We start from the raw sequence: 6040 nt of genomic DNA, 5'->3' as shown, positions 1-6040 counted from the left end.
ACCATATTACCTTTGAAAAATAAAGTACTAGGCTTTAATAAGTACTAGAGAAAAATGACTCAGAAGGAATGTCGGCTAAACAGACAAAAACATGGTGGTTCTGAAGTACATTTAAACTTAGTGAATAAATGCCGTTTATAATTAATGTCGTGGTGTGTGGGCTGTCATGGGCAGACGCCTGGTTCTGAGCAGCAGTGACCCTGTAACAGCTGACCTCTCGTCATGCATCGGGTCTGTAAACAGCCAATGAACCGCAGGGCGGACTCCAGCTGTGGAGAAGTGAGGATGCGGCGCGGTTTTTAATACCACGCAAGCAGAAACTACAACAAATGCTAATCAACCCTGTTCCTCATTTACGAGATGCTGAAACAGCATGTTCTGCTAACAAGCGAGCTGGCGACGATCTTCAGACTCTACTTTTTAGCGATTCTTTTTGAAACATCCGAGGGGGGATGGGAAGCTCTTAAGGAGGCTCCTACGTGACTTCTTGAGTGGTCCCAGGGAAAACAATCCTGCCCCTGTGAGGACGTATGCTGGTGTTTGGAAACTACACTGCTTTGTACTGGTTACACTGGCTTCTGCCCACACGAGAGCAGCTCTTCTAAGATGGCATCTTTCACGAGAACATGCTGTGTTCTTTGGCTGTTTCGGGACAGTAAGAGCACGGGTGAGATGTAACGGAACTACTGCATTTACTGAATCTGTCTGCAGTGTTTAACGCACCTGTGACCCAGGATAAATACTTGTCTACTTTTTTTTTGCTTGCAGTGTAACAGCACTAAATAACACACAGTAAACATTCTGAACATAGATGTTTACATAATTTCTTTATTCGTTTTATTGGATTGAGGAAGATTAATTATCTTTCCAAATCAGGGCTCGCAAATCGTCCAGCACTTACGTTCGTGGTGTAAACATGTTTAAAGTAAAGTAATTCAAACAGCAGATGTTGTTATTAAGTTATAAAGACACGGGTTCAGTCAAGGGAATGCTGGGAGATTTTTTTAAATGATGACCCAATGCCTTTTGCTGATGAGTTACAGTGTTTGCAGTGGAACCACATCATTCAGACACAGCTGGGAAACTTTCTACAGGAAATTGCAAAAAAAAAAATAGAAATATGTTTCTGCAAGTGAATTTACAGGTTGTGACGGGTTACTGTGGGAAGGGTGTAGTTCAGATAACAAATACTTAATAGATGTAACAGGTACGAAAAAAATAACATTTGTGTATGTGTATTTATATATATACACACACAGTACAGTGCAAAGGTCTTTGGCAGTCTAAGAAAATTATGTTTTAATGGTCTTCATTTTGGTGTACTATAATATAATGTGTCAACCTGGCCATTTCAAAACCTCTCTTAAAGATTTTTGGCAGCAACCATCTACAAAACCCATGAATTTTGTTACCGCCAGCACACTTGCACATATGGCTAATCAATACCTCATTGATTTTTAAGCTAGTTTACCTAATTAATTAACTTAATTAATTAATAAATTAACCTAACTAAGTGAGCTGGTGGTGAAATATAAGAAACACGTGGAGTGGCTGGGGTGCCCCTGAGGAGAGGGTAGGGAACTGAAGCAGTGTTCCTTCTAGCATCCAGCAAGATATCAGTAACTTTCTGGAGAAGAAAAGAAATTCTTCTAAGATTAGTGCATTTGTTATGAGCACATGTACACGTGTAATAGGCCTGACTTTGGAGGCAGCGTGTGGCTTGGTGGGCTGTGCCTGTAATCAGAAGGTCACTGGTTCAAACCCAGCCTCAGCACGTCTGCGGGTCCTTGAGCAAAGCCCTTAACCCCCATCCCCCTACAAGTAACAGCCCTTCACAGACGACTTTCTCTGCAAAGAGCAAGTCGAGGGAGGCATAAAGACAATTTCCCCATGGGGATCAATAAAGTATCTATTATTATTATTCACTGTGCGTGTTTATGGATGACAGGGCGGAACGTCATCGAGTCAGTAAATCCAACAAAATCTCACAACTCTTTTCCCAGCTCTTGTTTGGTCCCGGCATCCATAGCAGCATTGTGGGACAGCATGGCTCTGCGATAAGCCGTATTACTGGGATGCAGCCTCTGCTTAGGGTGATGTTTTTGCAGTAGTGAATGGGAATGCATTGAAAGTCATTTAAATCTTACTCCTAAATGAATCGGGGGGGGGGGGGGGGGGGGGGGGACTGCATTCGTTGTAACCATGGTAACCACTGTTTACAGTTGCTACACGTTACAATTGGGAACAGTGCCTATGGGGCTGGCAGTTTATGAGGCTGAGGAGAAATTGATTCAGATAAGGAGTTTTTGTCTGTTCTCTCATTAATTTAGTATGTACAGATGTTTCGTCTGGGTTTGGGCTGGTTATTATTTGTCTTGCTGGGTCTCTGCTTACGCCTGTGGCCAATGTTTTGCTTCAGCTGTGTTTCGTTTGTGCTTTGTGAATATCTGCCTTGCAGTGTATTGTGGGGCTTTTGTATCTTTTTATTCTTGAGTCGGAAATAATTTGTTTGTCTTTTGCTTCTCCGTGTGACTGAAGCACTTACGTTTGGTCCTAGTCGTTAAGTATTGTGGGCCCTAACTCGTTTTTATAATTATTATTTTTTAGTTTTTGGTTGTCCACAGTCTTTTGTTTCCGCAAGGAGATCGTTCAAAGACGACAGCTTGAAGGCAAGTGACTTGGTGGTGAATATTCACATGCTCTTTCATCTGTGATGGTGAATATTCACATGCTCTTTCATCTTTGATGGAAGTTGGGACCTGCAGGGTATGACTACTGGTTCATTGAATATGTAAGTGATCACATATGGCGTGGGGAGCTCGCATGCAGCTAACTTGACTTAGTTAGGCTGGATGCCCATATTTTATTTTGGTCATCTGTAGCGAGGCCATCCATTGGCTGGAGGACCATCTTAACCTGAGAATGTGAGCCTACTCCTGTCCTACACACTCTGAGGTGACCGGTGAGCTGAAAGATCTCCTTTGTAAACAACAGGCACAGCTAGATATTGAAGTATATGGGATCATCGCACCACCCAGCATCAAGGAGGTGAGCCAACCACAGGTACATGACAGTTCGACTTTGAATCGCATGGGAAACCCATCTGTATTGGGTGTAACAGACACAGCCATATTGCTAGGCTTTGTTGTGTGGTCCTAGCTGTTGCATTGCTCAGTGATTTTAGCAGCCCATCATTAGAAGATGCCACACAAATGGTTTCCTCAGGTGGAGAGCAGCAGGGAAACCCAGCAGAGTCCCCCAGTTTTGTGAGCCTGGAGTCTGGAACGGTTTCATTGGCCTCAGAAGAAAATAGACTCTCTCGCCCCTCCGCCCCACCCGATTTTGTTGGGAATGTCCTATAGTGCAGCTCTAATTTGCTGGAGTAGTAACCCCCATCCTGTTATCATAGGCTTCTTGAGGGCTTTGCCCCGTTGGCAGCACCCTTGCATAAGGTGGGGTGAGACCTCCAAGGTTCAAAGCGACACTGGGGGGCACCACTCCAGTGTGGCCCTTAGGGAATGGTAGAGCGATGCCTGTGAACAGACCTTCAATGTCCCTGCTTTTGGTTAAACTGACGACTCCGAGCCCTATGGACTTGAAATTGACCCTATCCGTCAAGAGCAGGATGGGCAGTGGAAGGTCAGGGATGTTCATCTCCACTATGGCCCAGAACCGGGGCAGGTGGAAACGCGGGCCACGGCTCTCTGCACAGAAATAGCTGATACATGTCGATCTCCCCTTTTCGGTGGTATTACTACAGTGGAATGGATGATGGAGACTAAGGCAGTACCTGAACTGGAGGTATATTAGATAAGTCTATATTAGATAAGATGTTCTGAATAAATCCTCAGTTCAGTTACATATTCATACCTTAAGGCTGTTTTGGTCTCATCACACTTTTAAAGTGTTGAGACCACAGGCTATTGGCATGATGAAAGGGAATATTAAGGAAGGAACATGAAGTTCCTGGGCCTTGACCCCTGGAATGAAGGGCGTGTGGAACTCATGGCAGACGAGTACCGGTGATCTTCTCGCTGAAGCCCTCATCATCTGCTGACCCCAACCAGAACCGCTTGGCTCTGCGCCTGGAGACCTTAGACCCCTCTCAGACTCTCCGCCAAGCTCAGCAGCCCGTGTCCTGAAATCCGGGTCAACGCTGAACTTGTACTTTTTCCGAACTTTTCCAATTTCGGACAAGAAATGACTATAAAGTCGTCTTTTTATTACTTTGGCCCAAACCTGCACAGCTGAATGCGGGCTTGAAGTAATGCGATTTATTTTTATCGTTTTGAACTTGTTGTTTTTGTTGTAATTTATTTTTATCGCCCTGTAATATAGTTTTATTCATCCAGAAAAGTATAAAAGTGATTAAATGTCATCATTATTTAATATTATCTGTCTGTTTATTCTCATGGCTGAATGTGCTGACACTGCAACTTTAAGACTTATTCCCCCCCCCCCCCCCCCCCCCCCCCCCCCCAAGTTCTTAATCCTGTTAGTGAGGTGCATGTTTATAAAGTCGGCATGAGTTTTTTGAAATGCGGTCGAGTCGCTGAGTAGGTTGGAGGCTCTCTGCGCCCCCCCGCCTGATGATTTAATTAAAGTCAGTATGGGATGTTGTTTCTCAGCTATGCTGTCTGTGTTTTGTCTCTTCTGACCCCGTTGTCTGGCTCCTACTCTGCTCTTCCTCTTTCAGGGTAACCAAACACATTTTTAAGGACTTTAACCCTAACATTTGCCTGTATGAACACGGCCGTTCTCGCCGCAGCTGCACTATTTACGTTAGAAATGCAGTGAACGACAGGCATTTCATTCCCTCTGTGCATCCGTCCATCTGTCCTGAATGGGGTTGTGGGGCACAGGTAAGTCCTACAGGTTTAGTACTGCAATGGTCTCTGATTGGGACTTTAGGGCATCACAGTGTACAAGGCAGGGTATTCACTGGATGGGAAACCAGTCTGTCACAGGGCACAAGGCGGGGGACGCCCTGCATGGGAAACCAGTCTGTCACAGGGCACAAGGCGGAGGACGCCCTGGATGGGAAACCAGTCTGTCACAGGGCACAAGGCGGGGGACGCCCTGGATGGGAAACCAGTCTGTCACAGGGCACAAGGCGGGGGACGCCCTAGATCGGACACCAGTCTATTTTATGACACTAGGGGACATCCAGGATGGAATGCCAGTCCTTTACAGGGCACACACCCAATCACACACTAAGGGCAATGAGAGAATCCATGTCACCTAACCCACACAAAACCTTGCATTATTCAGTCAATTGCTGGCTTATTTATAAGCAGACTATCAGACTTAAGCAGACTGGCAGACGGCATCGTCTGCTGGCTAGTCACACTGTGTTTGAATAACTTCAGTCTGCAGGTTCCTCTTACTACATGAACTCCTGTGACTCCCTTGGGGAAACCCTACAAAATTCCATGTTAAAAACTGCTTTAAGGCCTTTGGGAGGATAGCATTCAGGAGAGACCACAACCCTGTTCTCTCTCTAGGTGGAGTCCACAGTCAAGGATTAAACACAGCAGGGACTAATAAAGCACACACCCTAACGTGTGTGTAGAAGGTCTATTGAGGTGGTAACGAGTTAAACATTATTTCAGCAAATGACTATTTCTGTACAGAGCCCAACGACTGGCCTATAGTGTTACAGCTGTGCTAACAAACCTTCCAGTGTTTTCAGAGGTAATGCCACTGTATGCTTTTCACTGACAAATAAAAGTCTAATTTTCATTGGTAGATTATTTGCATTTATGAGGCTGCTTTGAAGTTTGATAATCATCTCACTGCATAAGTTATATAATAAGGAGGTCGGCCTGAGTACAGAAATCTGCCCATCTCTTATTCAGGTGCCTACTCTTGCAATGATATTTTGGTCTGTACTGCCTGGTATAGGCTCCAGATGTTCCTCTTCCCGGCACAGATAAGGAGGTCGAAGATGGATAGATGGATGGATGGAAGGATGGATGGATGGATGGATGGAAGGAGTTGCCGATTAAAAAAATCTTCAAAGTATTACAATTCACTGGTT

This window comes from Brienomyrus brachyistius, chromosome 25 (assembly GCF_023856365.1).
Source record: "Brienomyrus brachyistius isolate T26 chromosome 25, BBRACH_0.4, whole genome shotgun sequence".
NCBI lineage: Eukaryota > Metazoa > Chordata > Actinopteri > Osteoglossiformes > Mormyridae > Brienomyrus > Brienomyrus brachyistius.
Note: the sequence above shows the minus strand (reverse complement) of the source record.